The sequence below is a fragment of the Parambassis ranga genome, unplaced genomic scaffold, assembly GCF_900634625.1.
Source record: "Parambassis ranga unplaced genomic scaffold, fParRan2.1 scaffold_168_arrow_ctg1, whole genome shotgun sequence".
Taxonomy (NCBI): domain Eukaryota; kingdom Metazoa; phylum Chordata; class Actinopteri; family Ambassidae; genus Parambassis; species Parambassis ranga.
This window is the reverse complement of record NW_021144730.1, coordinates 22,489-43,400: the sequence shown is the minus strand read 5'-3', so window position 1 is coordinate 43,400 and position 20,912 is coordinate 22,489. Positions and strand designations below refer to the sequence as shown.

Sequence of the window (20,912 nt, the reverse complement as noted above, 5' to 3'; positions counted from 1 at the left end):
AGCCGAAACCAGTTAAACAAGCTTTTACTGACAGCTCTGAACAGACCACATTAACTTATCATTCATTTTAGTGCAGCTGCCACAACTTCCATTTTTTAATCTTCATTTATTATATTTCCTTTTATTTTGCTTTTTTGCTTTGGTTTCTTTCTGTAACACTGGACTTATTTTCTATGAGGGTTTGAACTCTGACAGTGTTTGAACAGGAGAGAAAGGAGTATAAAGTGTGTAGTGAGGGGGTCACAGCCTTAAAGCATCTAGAATAACTGTAAAAAATAAAGCAGATCACTTCACGGATTTCACCTTTTGCGGGTTATTTTCGGAACGTAACCCCCGCGATTAACGAGGGACCTCTGATGAGAAGGAAGAGACTGGGCTCTCAGCTGCAGTAAAGGGGGCAGGTCTGGCTCCAAAACAGGTTTCAATGTGCAAGATGTCTTGTCCTCACATTCTTCTTCCATTTCCACTTGTCCTGAAACTTCGGCCTTCGCTGTCAACCTTCCTTTTCTTACTCACACTTGCCATTTTAGAAATGGGCAATAAAAAAAACACAGATCACTGGCAAAACAGGGTGGTGAGAGTTTGACCATGTTTGCTGCCATCTTGTGGTGAAATGTTGAATATATATAAACAATAATTTTTTAAACGTGTGGATTTCATCCTGTGGACAACAGTACTGGTGGCATATTATGACATTATTGATTTTATGACAGAGGCTTCGGCCCAGTGAACATATGAACTGGACTTTTGGTCTGTTCTACAGGAAAAACCCTAAATGATAATGCACCAACAATCCCAACCAAAGAAAGGAACATAAGGACAGAAGAAGCAAACAGGAAAGAAAATAGAAATAACTATTGTATATATAACCTAGAAAATTTCACAATAAATTTTGAGTGGGCCAATGCGCGCTCACCCACACTCTGCTGCCGGTCCCCCCATTATATACCACCAAACCTCATTCCTGATCACCGGCATATGTGAAAGCTTAACCAGCTTGCCTGTCAAAACAAAAAGTGGCACAGACATGGGGACTCAATATGTCAGAGGTCTAATGTTTATCTACATTTTACATTTTAAATGAAGGTTCTGTGTGAAAGCATGCCCAAACGCCATGGCTTCAAAGTTTTGACAGTAATTTGATGCCTGTGGGGAGGGTTGATCGCAGTTTTTCTGGATGTTTTCAAACACCGTTTATCCGATCGCTACCAAACCTCAGAGGGTAGTAGTCCTGACCGAGCCGGTCGATTTGATGTATAATTTGTAGGGGTAGCTAGTGCTAGTTAGCTGTGTAATGAATTAGAGGCTTTTATTTTGAAAATCAGTGTGTGTCTGTGTATGTGTGTGTGTGTGTGTGGGGGGGGGGAGACACTCCCTAATGCATGTTAAAACATGTTTTAGTGTTTTATTTTGAAAATCTACACGTCAGCCATACCCTGTTATTGTGCAAGGTCTTTTATTTTGAAAATCCATGTTTGTGTGTCTGTGTGTTGGCAGGTGTGTATAGTGTGTGTCTGCATATTTCTGGGTGGCTTGTATGTAGTTCACCAGGCCTAGTAAGGTCTGTAATGATGTGGAGGCTTTTATTTTGAAAGTGTGTGTGTGTGTGTGTGTGTGTGTGTGTGTGTGTGTGTGTGTGTGTGTGTGTGTGTGTTCCTGTATGGTTGTGTGTGTGTTCCTGTATGGTTGTGTGTGTGTTCCTGTATGGTTGTGTGTGTGTTCCTGTATGGTTGTGTGTGTGTGTTCCTGTATAGTTGTGTGTGTGTGTGTTCCTGTATAGTTGTGTGTGTGTGTGTGTGTTCCTGTATGGTTGTGTGTGTATGTGTGTGTGTGTGTGTGTGTGTTCCTGTATGGTTGTGTGTGTGTGTGTTCCTGTATGGTTGTGTGTGTGTGTGTTCCTGTATGGTTGTGTGTGTGTGTGTCAGATGATAAACTTTGTATGAATGAACAACACATCAGTCAGTAAAGACAGAATGAAGCCATCAGATGTGTCAGATGATAAACTGCAGCTGTGTCTTTTTCTCTCCATCAGATTTCTGTCAACTTGAAGTCGACACAAACTCAGTGCACACAAACCTCAAACTGTCTGACAACAACAGGAAGGTGACACATGTGGAGGAGGAGCAGCCATATCCTGATCATCCAGACAGATTTGACTGCTACTATCAGCTGCTGTGTAGAAATGTTCTGACTGGTCGCTGTTACTGGGAGGTCGAGAGGAGAGGAGTGGTTGAAATATCAGTGAGTTACAGAAGAATCAGAAGGAAAGGACACAGTGATGACTGCAGGTTTGGAAGAAACAATCAGTCCTGGAGTCTGATCTGCTCTGATCGTGGTTACTCTGTCTGTCACAATGACAGACAAACACTCATCTCCTCCTCCTCTGTCTCTGACAGAGCAGCAGTGTATGTGGACTGTCCTGCTGGCACTCTGTCCTTCTACAGAGTCTCCTCTGACACACTGATCCACCTCCACACCTTCAGCACCACATTCACTCAGCCTCTACATGCTGGGTTCTGGTTGTGGTCTGGTTCCTCAGTGAGTCTGTGCTGTGTGTAGAAGCAGAGTGTGTGGAAGTGACAGCAGCTTCAACTTTGTGCTTTAAATGTTGATGATGTTTCACTTTCATTTGAATCACTGACTGTGATTTCAGGTCAGAACATGTTTTTGTCTTAGAAGCAGTGAAATGAAGAATGTGAAGCTGAATTTATGATCATGAACTTTGACATGTCCTCACAAATGAAACCCTTACATTAAGAAATGCATGATTCCATGTTGTTATGGCTCTGATATTAAAATGTAGTATTATAATAGGAGTTAATGGACCTAAGTGGAAAACACCATTTAAAACTGCTGCAATACAAACACTAATAACTCCAACTCAATATTTTGGCTAAACATTGACATGACAGATATAAAATAATGCCTGAGCCTCCCAACTTGTAAAATAACTTGTTTTGTGCATTTTTACATTAAATATTTGCATCATGCAATCTAACTGGCATTTAAAGCGTTAAACTCCTCCAATGATGTTTGGTAGTTCTGAGCAGTCCTGAAGCTGTTTCACATATTTATGCAGAAAAATATGAATCTGTTCAGTTTTTATAGCAGTTTTTAGAAGCGGACATTTTTGTCCCTGATGACACAAAGGGTAGTAAATGTGTTTCCCAGTGTTCTGGTGATGGATCAGAAACATTTACATTTGAATTCTAAAATTTGTGTTGAACTGCCCGATTGCCCTTTTTTTTCCTCAACCTGTGACGTCGGCGGAACTGCGATCACTCACCTGCTCCTGCCCGGGACGTTAAAAAGAAGCAAAGACACAAAGAAAATATAATACTTATGAGTGAATGACACATCTTTGAAAAAATATTTTATATATTTGAAAAAGTAAAAAAACCTGCACTGAGGGGTGAAGTGGACATCAGCTGAAACTGCTTTAGTATTTTTCCCTTTCTTGTATTTATGATAAAATCAGGAATTTACTGTGACGTATTGACAGGTTTATTTAAGGAGACGTCGTGACGTGCCGGCCGCTGCTCATTTGCATAAAACAGTTGGAGGCAGATATGAAGGATTTTACTGCTGCGTAAATATTGAAACTGGTTTTTGAACGTTGATCCAAAAAGTTCTGATCCCCACAGTGTGTGTGTGTGAACACTGTACACTGAAAACACATCATGTTAATCAAAGGGAAACAAACACAGATATTAAAAGTGTGAAAGATTCAGATTAAAATGATTGATCCCCATAGAGAATATATCTCTAACAGATTCACACACATCACAGTGTAAACATGCAGCTTCACACACACTGAAGCTTCATCTCTGTTGTGTCTCTGTGCTTGAAGGAGTCACACAGACACACTGTGCTGTGTCACTGTGTCCTCATATTGTTCCTCTGTTGTGTTACTGTCGATACAAACTGCTTCACACATGTTAACAAAAAGAATAAAAACCAACATGAACTGATGTGAGTGTGAGACATGAAAACACATCAGTCTGTCCAATGGCGCCACCTGCTGACAGAAACCTGTGATCAGCTGCTGTCTGTCTGTCCCCTTGACGTCCCCCAGCAGAGACAGGAGGACAGACAGGACTCAGAGCTGCACAGCAGGAGTCCTTTGATATGATCATCATGTTTCCTGTAAAGCACAGAGAGGACTCCACATTAGACTCACAGGAGCAGCAACAGGAGCAGACATTCTTCTTCTGTTACTTACATGTTACTCTGATGGTCCATGTTTGATTTGAACTGAAGAAGACGTCTCAGAAGACGAGACCCTCTGGAACACGTCGTCATGACAACGTCCAAAGTTCAGCTGCAGCTCTCCTCATGTGTCTCTGTGGACTCTTCTCTGTAACATCTCTCAGAGACAAATTCATATGTTGTAGCACATTAGATAGCAGCTGAAAAACAGCTGATCATCAGAACTCCATGTGACAGGAAGCATCAGATCAGGTTGTAACAGGTAAAAGAGTGTGAACACAGGAACATGTTGGTTCTTGGTGTGCAGCACTGACAGCTGTCTGTGATTAGACTGCAGTGATCATGGTGTCCAGCACAGAAACAGAAAGTCTCCTCACTGTAGTCTCACAGTCCTTAGTGAGTGGTTACTCTTTAGCCACAGCGCTGCCTGTTTTGCACAAAACACACCCACCGTGGCTGTTTCCTTCTTTCTTGCAGAAGGAAAACACACAAACTCATTCTGTACAAACACCTTGCTTCCACACTTCTATACAAACCTACCCTGCTCTTCATCACACACACAAACACAACAACACTCTGGCTCCTACCTTGAGTTTTTGTACAGCTGAACTCTGATGACCAACTCAAACAGAGAAAACCGACAAAGCGTTAGTGTCTTCCGTCCCCCTTAGCAGTGATTCAGAGGTCCTGCTGAAGCTGGATCACATGTTCACATCAGATTATATTGTATATATAGTTTGAATACATCAGTGTTACCATCTACATATATATTAAAATCCATTCCTCTGTGGGATCAATACACTTTAACCTTTGGGGTTCAGATCAGAGTCAGAACTGTTTTTATTGGTCAACGTTCAATATTCACGCAGCAGTAGAATCCTTTATGACGTCATCACGTCACGACGTATAACCTCAAAAACTTTAATATAGACGAGCTGAAACTAAAGAAAGTCCCATTCACAGGTCACGCTGTTTATCTGTCGCCTTAAATGTTGCAGAAAGTCGTTTCACAGAAAGCAGAGAGAGTTTTTAAAGGAGCCGATGACGTGAGAGATCAGCCAATCAGAGACTGGAGGAGGTCATGTAGGAAACACTCCCTCTCCCATGCGGTGGAAACCATGACGCCTGGTTCAGAACCGGTCTGTCCACTTTCTGTTTGTTTATTTTCAGTGGTTCCAGTCGGCTGCACACGGACACAAGGTAAGAACACATATGTTCAAACAGCACGGATTCTGATAGGAAGAAGGCTCGAAAGAGACATGGGAGGAGTTGTTGAGCCAAGAACCACGTGGAGGACCCTGCCCCCCTCCAGCTGCGTTGCGACACAAGCTGGGTTTCCTTACAGGGCGGCGGGGTTATTCTCTTTTCTTCACGCTGTAGCACATGTTCTTGTTAATAAATCACTCCTCTCGGGTTAACAGCTTTCTCTTCTTCTCTCCCACTCCCACAGACACACACGCACACACGTCACTGCGCGGTCCTCTTAAGGAGACATATCACTCTGACATACCCGATCCTAAACTATTCGCTGCTCACTCATATCAGAACATATACAGGTGAACAGTGCAATGTTTGATTTTTTTTCCTAGAGCTCTGTTCCTGCACATAAAGCGGGCCTGCAAAGTCCACACCTGTGACCTCAAATGGTGGTGACTGTTGTTCTGTCCCTTGGTAGTGGTGCAGTAGTCTGTTGTCCAGCCTTTGCCTTGAATTTCTTGCAAAGTACACAACTCTCTTGACTATCTGCCGTGCCCTCAAAATCCAGTATTTCTCTCTGGTTTGCACTAAAGTGTCTCATACACCTGAGTGCATCATCTTCTCATGTTGATCCTGCACCAACATTTCTGTGTATTGGTGGTTGTTGGGAAGAATCCATGGGTGCTTTTGTCTGTATGAGAAGTGAGAATGCTTCATCCAGAAACGGCTTCAGCTCTCAGATTTTGGAATCGGTGTTGGGTCTTTTTCCTGCTTTCAGGAGAGCAATATCAGGGCTGAAACTCTGAGTCTGAGTTATCTTAATCCAGTGTTTTTCTGCTCTCAGTTCACCACACATTTTTGTGCTGGAGCGTGTGTTGGTGATAAACCTCTTTATCCAGGCTGTCACTCTGAACACAGCTTTTACTGTTTTACTAAGCTTACTGTATCTTTCCAGACATAAGACAGGTTTTAAGAGCTCTGTGTTCTGATGAACCAGCTGTACAGCAACCGGATACTTGGGACTGAGTTCAGCGTTCACCTCATAACTCCTCCCTCCCTAAGTCATGTTGTGTGTCCTTGGGCAAGACACTTCACCCTAGCCTGTGGCGCACCTTGCTAGTCATTTTATGACACTGCTTGGCAGCAGCCTTACACAATTTCCCTCTGGGATTACTAAAGTATCTAAAATTAAAAAAAAATCTTCTTCAACAGCATCCTGAGTGTTCTCTGAATGGTCAGAGATGGGCAATGCACTCTGCTGGAGGTCCTGTACAGTTAGACCTCTGGAAGGAGGGTCAGCTGGGTTCAGTTTACCTTTACAGTGTGACCATGACTGTGGGTCGGTTAGAGACTGGATTTCTGTCACCCTGTTTGATACAAACTGTTTCCACTTGTGAGCAGAACTTTGGATCCAGTGTAGCACAATCATTGAGTCTGTCCACAGTCTGATTTGCCTCCTGTCCATCTGCAGTGCTTTTATGAGGGTGCTCCCGAGCCTGGCTGCTATTACAGCTCCCATCAGCTCCAGGCGTGGGGCAGGGTCATTGTTTTGAGAGGGGCCACCCTCGACCTTCGTTTCTCCCTGTAGATAAGCAACTGCGCTATAGGCCTTTTCACTGGCATCACAGAATACATGTAGTTTTAAATCCTTTCTGTTCTGTGGCTGCAGGTGTGTTCTGTACCACCGTGGGATTGACAGCTGGTGCAGTTGAGGAAGCCCTGAACACCACTGCTGCCATGTTTTTGTCAGATCAGGTGGTAATTCCTTATCCCACTCAAGCCCTCTCTTCTGCATTTCTTGAAAGAGACACTTTATCCTGATGGTGAAGGGTGTCAAAAATCCCAGAGGATCGAAAATCCGAGCAGAGGACAGGAGAACACTTCGTTTGGTGTTTTTTCTTTCTTTCAGAATGATAAGCAGCCCTCTGAGGTCGAACACAAAGTCATCAGTTGGTGGTCTCCACACTAAGCCCAGTACCTTCAGCACTGATCCGTGTGTTTCTGGTTCTGTAGTGCAGTCCATCAAGCTCTCTTGCCATTTTTCTTTGAGCTCAGGACAATGTGTCATCCATTTACATAGATCCATTCCTGCAGCTGACATAATGTTCTTTGCTGCTGTGGTTACAGCATGGGCTTCGGTCACCTCACATGCACTTGCAATATAGTCATCCACGTAGAGTGAGGAGCTTATGGTTTCTACCACGTGTGGATGTTGTGACTCATATTGTTTGAAATGCTTTCTTATGGTTGCTGCGAGCAAGAATGGGCTTGAAGAAGCTCCAAACACCACTCTTGTCATCCTAAGCACACGCAGCTTCTCATCCTGCTCCTCTGTTGGTTGACCTGTGAACCACAGAAATCTTGGAGGTTTCTTAAAACCTCTGCAGTGCCTCAACATCCTCTGGACTCTTAGGTTTCTCGTTTGTGATGCCCAGAGATTCAAGTTCCCAGAATGCATGCATCCTCACTGAGCTGGATGTGCATACATGTTGTCTCAGTCATGCTGGACACTGCTACTGGACCCTTCACTGCCCATCCAAGGGTGCTCTCTAATGCCACAAGGCTCTCTGTCAGTCTCTCTATCCTGCCTGACACTATCTTCCAGTAGTAGTCCAAACTTAATTAACACAGAAAGTTCAGGTTTATCATCTCCAGGTTTTCAGGTAAGTAAACTTCTCTCTCTTACAAAGGGCATCATTGCAGTGAATGGCAGTCTTATATTGGCTCCAAAAATTCCTGCCACTTCTCAATAATAAGCTTTCTCACTGTTTGGTCGCTCTGCTGAGAGCTGGCAGAATGTGCGCTGACGTCACTTGGTTGCCAATACTCACAATACATTCGGTGAGCGCGCGTCTTCAAACTGATGATGCGGTCTCTGTATTCCTCTGCTAGTTCAACCTCCGATTCAACGTCCGCCAGCGAAGTGTGTTCTTCCATCACATGATCATGACGTTGTACGTCTCTCCTCCCACCCAGAGAGGACAAACCATCTTTTTCCGTTCAAGAGCCATGGCCTCAGACTTGGAGGTGCTGATTCGCATCCCAGCCGCTTCACACTCAGTTGCAAACTGCCCCAGTGCACACTGGAGGTCCCGGCTCGATGAAGCCAACAGGACAACATCATCTGCAAAAAGCAAAGATGAAATCCTGTGGTTCCTGAACCAGATCCCCTCCGGTCCCTTGCTGCGCCTAGAAATTCTGTCCATAAAAATTATGAACAGAACCAGTGACAAAGGGCAGCCCTGCCGGAGTCCAACATGCACCGGGAACAGGTCTGACTTACTGCCAGCAATGCGGACCAAACTCCTGCTCCTGCCATACAGGGACCTAACAGCCCTCAGCAGAGGGCCACGGACCCCATACTCCCAGAGCACCTCCCACAAGATGCTGTGAGGGACGTGGTCAAACGCCTTCTCCAAATCCACAAAACACATGTGGACTGGTTGGGCGTACTCCCACGAACGCTCCAGCACCCTGCAGTGGGTATAGAGCTGGTCCAGCCTTCCACGAATCTCATCCACCCCCAGTGCCTTGCCACTGGGGAGCTTTTTGACTACCTCGGCAACTTCAGCACAGGTGATAAATGAGTCCACCACTGAGTCATCAGCCTCGGCTTCCATAACGCAAGGCGTGTTGGGGGGATTGAGGAGACCCTCACCTCCACTGAATACAGTGTTGGCAGAGTACTGCTTCCCCCTCTTGAGGTGCCGGATGGTTTGCCAGAATCTCTTTGAGGCTGACCGATAGTCCTCCTCCATGGCCACCCCGAACTCCTCCCAGGCCCGAGTTTTTGCCTCTACAACTGCCCTCGCTGCATCACGCTTGGCCTGCCGGTACCTGTCAGCTGCTTCTGGAGTCCCACAAGCCAACCAGGCCCGATAGGACTTCTTCTTCAGCTTGACGGCATTCCTGACCTCCGGTGTCCACCACCGGGTCCGGGGATTGCCGCCGCGACAGGCACTGGAGGCTTTGCGGCCACAGCTTCGTACAGCCGCATCGACAATGGAGGTGGAGAACATGGTCCACTCAATGTCCCCAACCTCCCTCAATCTGGGTGAAGCTCTCCTGGAGCTGGGAGTTGAAGATCTCACTAGCAGAGGGTTCGGCCAAATACTCCCAACTTACCCGCACAGTACGTTTGGGCCTGCCGGGCCTGTCCAGCCTCTTCCCCCAGCAACGGATCCAACTCACCACCAGGTAGTGATCAGTTGACAGCTCAGCCCCTCTCTTCACCCGGGTGTCCAAAACACACGGTCGAAGATCAGATGACACGATTACAAAATCGATCATTGACCTCCGGCCTAGGGTGTCCTGGTGCCAGGTGCACGGATGGACAACCTTGTGCTCGAACATGGTGTTCGTTATGGTCAAACCATGCCCAGCACAGAAGTCCAATAACAAGACACTACTCGGGTTCAGGTCAGGGAGGCAGTTCCTCCCAATCACGCCTCTCTCCAGGTGTTACTGTCACTGCCCACGTGGGCGTTGAAGTCTCCCAGCAAGATGACAGAGTCCCCGGTTGGGGCGCCATCCAGCACCCCTCCCAGAGACTGTAAGAAGGTCAAGTACTCTACACTGCTGTTCGGCGCATATGCCAAAACCACAGTGAGAGACCTCTCCCCAACTCCAGAATGGAAGAGAGTCCAACCCCTCTCAAGGAGTTGGGTTCCAGAACCCGAGCTGTGCGTGGAGGCGAGCCCGACTATATCTAGTCGGTACCGCTCGGCCTCCCGCACAAGCTCAGGCTGCTTCCCTCCCAGCGAGGTGACACTCCATGTCCCCAGAGCCAGTTTCTGTGTCGAGTGGTCAGGCCGCCAAGGCCCCCGCCTTCGACTGCCACCCAATCCACTCTGCACCGGCCCCTTACAGTTCCTCCCACCGGTGGTGGGCCCATGGGAGGTCGGCCCCACGTCACTCCTTCAGGCTGAGCCCGGCCCCAGCTGCGCCATACCGGGCGACGTCACGGTCCTTCTTTGACTTTTCTTCATAAGGGGTTTTTGGACCACTCTTAGTCTGGCCCATCACCCAGGACCTGTTTGCCTTGGGAGACCCTGCTGGGGGCATTAAGCCCCCGACAACATAGCTCCTAGGATCATCTGGGCACTCAAACCCCTCCACCACGATAAGGTGGCGGTCCATGGAAGGGAGCTCCTAGAGCATTATGGGTAATGAAGTATAATACTCTCAAACAGTCCAATACCTATAAATATTATTCTACACTATAACTAAAGATTTAAATCAACTCTACTGTATACCTTTAACTGGTTATCCATCACTTATGTATATTTCGATTTAACTAATTCATTAACTAGACAACTAGATTTTCCTCCTTCCCTATAAATAAATTCTCAACATCTCTCTTGACAGTAGAAATAAACAGTATAATTATTATTAAAGCAAATAAAAAATAAACATAGGTACAGAAGCTGTGCAGAACCGAACTACAGAACAAGTCGAGTTCTGCCGCTCTGCTTGTACACTTATCTCGTTATAATGTGATAGTGATAAAAAATTCTACTGTAGCAGTTCAGTGCTTGGATGAAATCGTTTGTGTATGATACCTGATGCAGGTGTAACGCCCTGAACGAAACGTTTAGGGCAGAGGTGCCATTTAGAAAATGTTTTAATGTGAGACTCCGTTTACACAGCCAGGTATTTTGAAAAAAGAATATTTCCTTCCCTTTGCTTTCCAAAATAACATTGTGCACACATCATCAAGTTCCGTTTACAATAACCCACACAAACACGCTCCCAAGAGCCGCCATGAGTACGCCAGGCCTGTGGGTGGCAGCGTAGGAAGGAGGAGAGAGCCTCATCGATGCAGTGTCAGAAGTTGTTCCAAAATGCTGAAACTCGAGATCTGACATGTCTCCACAGTAAGAGGAGCTGTGTTTAAAATGCAAACACATAAAAACTGCTGACGCCAACAGAAATGAAACGCTACCTGGAATGCTTCCATCACTAGACTACAGCTGCTCTGTCTCCCACAGGTCTCCAGGAACAGCCAGCCTGAGAACCTGAGGGCAGCAGCTGTGTGGACATTTTATCTAACTTGGCTTTTAGTTAGTTATGTTACATTCATAACTGTTTACTTCTAGTTATGATTTTATTGTTTTATTATGTGGTTTAACTTAATTATTTATTTATGTTATGCAGTAAGTACTTTCAGCTAATTTTTAGTCTTATTGTTTGTTTGTTTGTTTTATTGTGTGATTTCATGGATTTCTCTGGTGTGTGTTTCCTCAGTGTGTCCGCACATTGCAAACCTTGCTGGAAGTAACGACGGCGTCTCCTTGGTCTGTATGTTTTTATCTTTCTATCCTGTACTTATTTACTGTATACAAGTACAAGTGTGTATCTGGGGGTCTTATTGATTTATGTCTGTAAAACACTTTGTGTTACAGTATTCTTGTTATGATCCTGTGTGTGTTCCTTGTTTTGTATTCATATTGTTTATCCCTTTTGTTATTTATTAGTATTTTTGAGATTTGTTTCCTCTTTCTCTGCTCCTCAGTCCTTCCCTCTCTCCTCCTCTAGCCTCCTCCCTGATTACCAGCTCCTCCCTAGTGTTCAGATGAAGCGTTACCTTGGCTTTTGAATAAAGCTCGCCTTCAGTGCTTAACTTCACCTGCATTTGGGTCCTCCTTTTACACCGCTCATAACAATTCTGTATGAAAGCTGCTTTATAAATAAAGTTTTGATTGATTGATAAAGTAGGAACACTTTGCTGGCTGTCAGCTAGATTTATCAGTTAAAACACAGTAAAAATAGAGATTGTTTTTTTTTATTTTATTATCATCATTTAGCAGCCTCTCTCTTCACTTAATGTCCACAGCACCATCACACACTGGACTGGGCAGCTTTATACTGTAAAATGTAATTTAACTACACATTGTTATTTTTAATTTAAGATCTCTTTCTAGATTATTTTGACCTGTTTATATATTCTAACATGGAAATCAAGTATACACACATGTTGTTGGATTAGAGTATGTAGATCATTTTGACTCGGTCACTGTGAAAAGTAGCTCGCGAGCCAAAATACTGTGGACACCCCTGATTTAGGGGAACTCCAGGGTTGATGGTGGAAGGTGAAAACAGCACATTAATTCAGGATGGTTATGAGTTCTTTACTGGACACTGATTTCTGCTGTGCAGAGGTGTTTCAGTGCAGACTGTAGATCTGTTTGGAAAAAGTGTGACTGATGGTTTTTAACTTTGACAGCTTCCCTCACATCTGTCTGACTGAACCTGATGACTCTTCACCTCTGTGTCCTCTCACAGAGAGAAGATGATCCTGCTGCTCCTCATCCTCACCTCCTCAGCAGCAGCACTTGAAGTGAAGGAGACACAGAGCTCCTATCAGGCAGAGGAGAACCACAACATCACACTGGAGTGGACGTTCCCCACAGACACTCAGACTAAGACTGAGGACATTAGTGTCCTCTGTGATCATATAACCAACCAGAAAGAATCAGTCCTGTATCTGGTCCATGCTGGTGTTGAGCTCTCTGAGTCTGTGGATGAAGGTTTTTCAGGAAGAGTCCAGAGTGACACAGACGCCCTCAGAGAAGGACGAATCAGACTTCATCTGTCCAGACTCAGGACTGAAGACTCTGGTCTGTATGTGTGTGATGTGAGGACAGCTTCTGGTTCTGGTTCTTCCAGCTGTGAGCTCACAGTCTCTGGTGAGTAAGTTAAAGCTGCTGTCTGCTGAGAACTGTCTGATTTCTGTTCTTCTAACTGTAACATATAATATTCTGTACAGACAGACAGCATCAGGTTCAATTCAAACAGTCCACATGTTCATTTAAACATCAACAAGTCTCAACTCACATTTTGTCCTTTACAGCAGCTGCTGCTCAGACACACACTGACAGACCAGCTCTGAGTCCAGCTCTGAGTCCAGCTCTGAGTCCAACTCTGAGTCCACCAGCAGACCGAGGAGGACAGACAGTCCTCATCATTGTACTGACACTAGGAGTTCTCCTGATGGTCTTTGTAGTTTCATTTTTTGTTTTTAGAGAGAAACTGAAGTTTTGTGTCTCAGAACAACATCCCACCACATACGATGCTGCTTCTGGTGAAATTAAGATAGTAACTGAGTAATTAATGTGAAATGACATCAACAGCACATGAAGGGTTACACACTGAAGTGAAGCTTGTCCACTCAGGTACTGTGTTGTGGTGCTGTTGTCAGTCTCCTCTGCACATTTCATACACTACATGCTGATGAGGGACTTTGCAGTGGGTGGTTATTCACCTCTTGTGTCTCCTGTTATGATGCATCTCAATGTTCAGACTGCTGCACTTTTATTTTCTTACATGAAGAACTGAAGAACTTTTATACTTTATACTTTATTTAACCCGTGTCATACAACAGTATTTACACTGTAAGAAGTTCAGCACAGTAAGTGTTGACATGTAGTGTGTTATTCTTGTAATGCAAGAGGAGATAACTGATGTCATTAACTTCAGGAACAAGACCACGTCATGATTATAGAGTCTGACCTCTCTGTGTGTTTCAGTCTCTTCATCCTCCTCCTCCTCATCCTTTAACTCTTTCAGGCTGTGAACCTGCTGAATCAGCATGTCGCTGTGCTCTAATAAAGACTGTAATGAACTGTTCAGTGTCCGTGTCCTCAAACATGCTCCAGAGCTTCTTCTGTTCTCATGAAATGACTCTCTGGCGCCACCTGCTGACAGGAAATGGATGAGCTGCTGTGTGGGTTCAGGGGAGAACATGATGAGAGCAGGAGGTCAGAGGTCGCTGCCACAGTCTGCAGCTCCTCTCTGTTCTTCACACACTGAACTGCTGCTTTGTTTCTATTGACCCACAGTTCTGTTCAGACTGGTGACAGTTTATTGTGTCACATGTTCACAGCCAGGATGCTGCTCTGTCTTCAGGCTCCTCCCTGACTGCACCTATGATCTGAGCTCATTGCTGGCAGCAGCAGATGTTTGGGGGTCTCTCATGGAGGTTCAGTGCTCTGATGATCCTGAAGAACTCTTCCACTGTGAGTCTGTGCCTGCTGCTGTTTGTGTGTCTTCCTACAGATTGTGTGTCTGTGTTTGTGTTGATGTTCACATGCTGATGGATTTGAAGTCTGTGTCTGTGTTGGTGCTTTATGTTTGTTTCTGTTTTTAAAGGTCTTTGAGGCGTGGGAGGAAGATGGAGACGGGCCCCAGCTAGAGTCAAACCATGAACCTTCTTCTTTCAGGCGGCAGTGCTAACCACTGTGCAGCCTTGTTATTGCACATGTTGTGATTAAATATGATAATCATATTAGCAACAGTAATTGATTCTGACATGAAGTGTACTAAATGTAAACACATCTATGAAACACGTGTTCATTTCTGATCAGTGCAGCGACTGATCCTCAGAGAGATGATCAGAGGAAGAGGAGGTCTGCACATCGCTCATATAAAACCTTCACAGGGTCTGAGAGGAACCAACAGATCATGTTGCTGTGAGACAGGTCTGTGTGGACCGGACTGTCCCATGTGATGGTGATGGTGTCGTCCTCCTCTGCCTGATAGACGGTCGGAGCTGCTCTGACAGCAGACGTCCCTGTGAAGGACAGAGACAGACAGTGAGTAGAGACACAGCTTCCTTTTGCTGCAGATTCAGTGTGTGACCCTGACAGACAGAGGTCAGGCTGAACAGCAGCAGGGTCTGGATCATCCTGTCCCCGTCTTTGTGTTGGGGGTCTGTCAGCTCTCCTCAGGATCCAGAAGCTGCTCTCCAAGTCCTTGAAAGTGAACAAAGCCTTCAGGATGCTGGTTTTCTGCTGGGCAGCTTTCTGGGTTCATGACAGTTAGACAGAGACCTGAAGAGGAGCAGCATCTTCATCAGATCAGCCACAGCCAACACAAACTCTTCATACTGCACAACCTCAGTGAGTGAGTGCACTTTCTCAGCTCAGTGTTGTTTTTGTTTCATTGTCTTTTTTCTAATTCACTCTGATGTAAAATGTGTCAACGCTGTTCAGTTCTAGCTGTAGTGATCAATCATGACCAGCAGGGGGAGCTGCTCACATCAAAACAAAGACATTTAAAAGGTTTCAATGTCAGGGTCACATGCTCACACTGATTCTGATTTATATATATTAATCACACATACTAATAATAACAATAATAGATGTATGTGAGCTGCTTGTTTCTGATAATGAACCATCCAAAAGTGACCTCTGTGCGTCAGAACATGAGACTTTTCTGATCTGCGTCACAGTGAACACAGGCAGCACTGTGCATGAAAGAGTTAATTCTCAGCTGAACAGATGAAGTGATCACAGCAACACAATGTTTCAAAGCAGGAAGTCGCTGCAGCTTGTCAACAACAGAGGCTCATGACTTGGAGGGAAGTACCGACCACTGTGTGTGTGGGTGTGGCTGCTCAGCTCTGTGTTGTCAGGCACTCACCTTGTTGTGGTTGTTCTTGGAGGACTCACACCTTCATGTGCAGTTTGTGGTCTCCAGTCTACAGCAGACTCACAGGTCCAGACCTACACCAGGTCCAGTCTCAGCTCTCTGTCTGGGTTTTTGTGGTTTGATTTGTTGACAGTGCTTCCAGTGGATCTTCCAGTGTGTAGGAAGGATATATTGTTGCGCACTTTTCTGTGATCTATATCATACCTGCCACAGAACAACCAGTCAAACAAGTGGCAGGATTACAACTGGTTTACTTTTGACTAGAATAGAATAGAATAGAATAGAATAGACTTCATTCATCCCCAGCTGAATGAACACAACAACAACACACTGGCTCTTACCTTTTCAGCAGCTGACATGAAGCCCTTCTGTATGTAACCACAGTTCCAACCAGTCTGCACAACACAGCAGTACACACACACACACACACTCAGCACTGATCACCATGTCATATGCCATATCACCATGAATGCTTCATTAAATAACACTCAGCTCATGCTGAACTAACCATGTGATCATGTCTGCTGGAAGTAAAAGCTTTGATATAGTCAGTGTTTCTACAACTGCACTTTCTGGACAGGAAGTGCAGACCAGGGTTGATCCAACCAGCTGGAAGAAGATGAGCTGAAGAAGTGACAGAAAAGTTTGATGCAGCAGCTGTTGGTTTGTTTGGTGCTTTGGTGGAAACGCACTGAACACATGTGAGACGTTAACCTGAGAAATAGAAGAGCTGGTAAAAGCACAGAGGAAGGAGCGAGGTGTGATCACACTACAACTTGAAAAACTGAAAACTGAAAAAAAAAACTGAAAAACACAGACTGTCAGAGTCAGAGCGAGGTGTCATGATGCACTTGAGGCAGCTGAAGTTAACGCCTTTTTCTGTCTGTTTCGTCACACTGTCCCTCCTTGTATGTAAATGAGCATGGTCCTGAGCAGCTCAGTGTAAATCAGTACAGGAAGTGATCAAGTTCTAAATTAAAGTCACATTCATGAACTTCACGGTTTATTTGTCGCCTCAAATGTTTTCAGAAACTCGTTTAACTGAATTATTTCAACGATATCAGAGAAAGTCCTCCCTGGTCACTGTTGTGTGTCCTTGGGCAAGACACTTTACCTGCATAGCCTCCAGTGCACTCACTGGTGTATGGCGCTCTTTGCTGGGCTGCCTTAAGCAATTTCCCCATTGTGGGACTAATAAAGGTTTCAAATTTAATTTAATTTAATTTAATTTAAAATGTAAAACTCCGCCCACAGAGAAACCAGCCAATCAGAGGAGACTTCTGTTTATTTAGAATGCACGAGGACTTGCAACCAATGAACTAAGGAAGAAGAGGAGGACATTTGATTTTCTCCCCTGATGTGCCTGCGAACAAACACCTTGTTCTCAACCGTCAGTCCACGGCCTGTGTCCTCGGTGGACACGTCTGTGTGTTTTCACAGCACCTGAGTTGTCACTCGCGTGTGTTGAAGGACACAACGAAGGAGATATGAGCAGGTGAAGCGACGTGAGACATGATCACCAGCTACTACCCAGAACCCAGCACTGATCAAACACATGCTGTTACAGACTGATGGAGCTGCTGACCAACACCTTCACTCACTGCTGACACTTCACGAGAATCACCTTAACCCACAGTAACACACCGAGTCTGACCTTCAGGCTGGGTACGTTTTCATTGTTTTGTACCTCCTGTACTGATTTGCACCGAGCTGCACAGGATCATGCTCATTTACATACAAGGAGGGACAGTGTGAGAGAGGTGGGCGGATACAATACGGACAGAAAAAGGCGTTAACTTCAGCTGCCTCAAGTGCATCATGACACCTCGCTCAGTCTTCACTCGCTGTGTGAAGCAGCGTCTCTATCAGCAGCTCTCTCTCTCTCTCTGCTCAGACTTCCTCATTCAGACTGAGCACGCTGTGTGTTTACAGCCTCCTCTGGGTTTGTGTAGTCCAGGAGCTGTGTGACAGCAGCATGTTGTCAGCTTGTGATGAAGAACCTGCAGAAATATTTGGTGTTTTAATAAAATATGACCATCAACATAAAAGTTAAAACACACTTTATTGATCAGTTTGTTCCGTCCTGATAAATATGACTGTAAACAGTGTGTTAGGACACATGTGAACATGCTGTGCACCTTCAGGGGCTCCCTGATGGACTCAGTTCATTTGAAAGATCAGGAAGACGAACACGAAACCAAAGTTCCTAAAAACAAAACACAGAGGAGAAGTGTTCAGTGGGCGGGACACAGTGATCAGTGCTGAGTGTGTATATGAGTGTGTGCACTGCTGTGTTGTGCAGACTGGTTGGAACTGTGGTTACATACAGAAGGGCTTCATGTCAGCTGCTGAAAAGGTAAGAGCCAGTGTGTTGTTGTTGTGTTAGTGTGTGTGTGTGTGTGTGTGTGTGTGTGTGTGTGTGTGTGTGTGTGTGTGATGAAGAACAGTGTAAGTTTGTATAGCAGTGTGAGAACAAGGTGTTTGTACAGAATGAGTTTAGCAGCTCAAACACATGTTGATGGAACAAAGACATGACAGGAGGGACAACATGGACCCAAGAGACACATGTGGACACATTCAGTCTGTGTGAAGGAGGGACACACACACTGATGGAGACTTGTTGGACTCTTCTGTTGTTGTTTTGTTTTTGCCTTCACTCTGCTCGTGACAAAAAGGAAACACCCACGAAGGGTGGAGCAGAGTGCAGGGGGTGGTCCCTGTCTCTGTGTCCTGCTCCGCCTGTTTGCTGTCTGTCACACCCACCAGCAGCAGAGTGCTGTAGATCAGATACAAGTTAACAACAGCAGCACTCGTCACTGTAAATGCAGAAACACTGTCCAGGTCTGTGAGTAGAGCGGTCAGACAGACAGGTGCTGTGCTCCCTCTTTGTCCTTCTGATCAGCTGCAAGAAGTCACGTCTTCCTCTCTGATACATACAGAGGGATGTTTTTACCCAGCAACAAGTGACAGTGTGTCAACAAACAACACTCTCAGGTTTAGGTGTGTGTGTTGTTGTGTAACAGTAAAACAACAAATCAAGTTTTATAAAAAAACTGACTGAACCTGATGACTCTTCACCTCTGTGTCCTCTCACAGAGAGAAGATGATCCTGCTGCTCCTCATCCTCACCTCCTCAGCAGCAGCACTTGAAGTGAAGGAGACACAGAGCTCCTATCAGGCAGAGGAGAACCACAACATCACACTGGAGTGGACGTTCACCACAGACACTCAGACTAAGACTGAGGACATTTATGTCTACTGTCAACATTTAACCAAAAAAGAATCAGTCCTGTATCTGGTCCATGCTGGTGTTGAGCTCTCAGAGTCTGTGGATGAAGGTTTTTCAGGAAGAGTCCAGAGTGACACAGACGCCCTCAGAGAAGGACGAATCAGACTTCATCTGTCCAGACTCAGGACTGAAGACTCTGGTCTGTATGTGTGTGATGTGAGGACAGCTTCTGGTTCTGGTTCTTCCAGCTGTGAGCTCACAGTCTCTGGTGAGTAAGTTAAAGCTGCTGTCTGCTGAGAACTGTCTGATTTCTGTTCTTCTAACTGTAACATATAATATTCTGTACAGACAGACAGCATCAGGTTCAATTCAAACAGTCCACATGTTCATTTAAACATCAACAAGTCTCAACTCACATTTTTGTCCTTTACAGCAGCTGCTGCTCAGACACACACTGACAGACCAGCTCTGAGTCCAGCTCTGAGTCCACCTCTGAGTCCAGCTCTGAGTCCACCAGCAGACACAGGAGGATTGACAGTATCCCAATTCTTTGGAGTGATAGCCGCATCACAAGCACCTCTTCTCTGTGTGTTTTCATTTAATTATTTTTTTAATAACAGAATCAAATTCAATCAGACGTTCTGAAGAAACCATCAGTTCTAAAAAGTCTCAGCTGAAACTGAATGTTGTGGATTGTCCTGTTTATTCTGTTCCCTCATCATTTGTTATGTATTTTCTGTTATTGGTCTTCCTCCTCCTCTGATCCCTCTTTCCTCCCTCTTGTCCTCAGTGTTGCTGTGTCCCCCTTGTCTTATTCTGTAGTCCTGTCTGCCCTGTATGTCTCCCTGCCAGTTTTTACTTCCTCCCAGTTCCCTTCTCCTGATTACCAGCTCTTCCCTATTTGTGTTCACCTGTGTTGTCTCTCCTCTATTGAAGCCCTGCACTTCCCCTTTGTCGGTTCTTCCCTTGTGAACCTCATGTGAGTCCTGTGTGAGTCCTTTCTTTTGTGTTTATTTGTACTTTTGTCTCGTGCTCTTTTGATTGCCACTGTTTACAGTAGCCCTCCTTTGTTCTCCCGCTCCTCTGGTCATAGATTTGTAGTTCAGCTTTAAATAAAGCTCCTTTTGTTGAACTTTATTTTTGTCTGCGCCTGGGTCCTGTTAAAAACCTAGGGTGAAGCAGGAAGAGGAAGTGTGTGTGTGCCAACAAACGAAGTAAATGTCTTTCCTCCTGGGTTATGACAGGAAGGTTGATGGTCACATACAGCTAGGACTGTTTGATGTTTACAGTTGTTCAAACAGCATTCATTGTGTCATTAATAGGAGCAATAATCACCAACAGCTGCTGCATATTTGTGTCTGAATCATATCAACATCAGTCAGCTGTTACAGTGTGAGTGAACCTGTGGATACTCTGTGCTGATGTCCAAACACATCAGAGGTGGGGTCATCATCAGAGGTGGGACCGAGTCAGGAGAGCTGAGTCCAAAGTCCCTAACTTTTAATTCTGAGTCTTTGAATGCATGTGTGACAGAGCAAAGGTCTGTCAGTCATTGTACAGGATGAGGTGTAACATGAACACTCACTGTGACATCTGTACAGGAACTAAGCTGAAAACTCTCAGTCACTTTCAGACATTAAATGCATTTAAACACAGTTTGCTCCTCATGTTGTTGGAAAAATACTCAAACAGTTTGAGCTGATGTCCACACTCAGTGTAAATGTAACTTTTTTACTTGTGTTGTTTCTGAAATGTGTGGAATGATAGTGGGTGTAGCCTGTATCTAGCTGCAGACTGTGACTGTGTGTCTTCATATATCACCATGAATGCTTCATTAAATAACACT

General features: G+C 45.0%; 2 long non-coding RNA genes across 2 annotated transcripts; both read left to right on the top strand.

Annotated features, from left to right (window-relative positions):
- Positions 1 to 5,292: 5,292 nt before the first annotated feature.
- On the top strand, positions 5,293 to 12,960 carry LOC114429601 (uncharacterized). Its single transcript, XR_003669826.1, has 3 exons — positions 5,293 to 5,409; positions 11,653 to 11,702; positions 12,691 to 12,960. It is a non-coding gene; the product is annotated as an uncharacterized LOC114429601 (long non-coding RNA).
- Positions 12,961 to 19,303: 6,343 nt separating this feature from the next.
- LOC114429600 (uncharacterized) lies at positions 19,304 to 20,203 on the top strand. Its single transcript, XR_003669825.1, has 2 exons — positions 19,304 to 19,334; positions 19,500 to 20,203. It is a non-coding gene; the product is annotated as an uncharacterized LOC114429600 (long non-coding RNA).
- Positions 20,204 to 20,912: the final 709 nt, after the last annotated feature.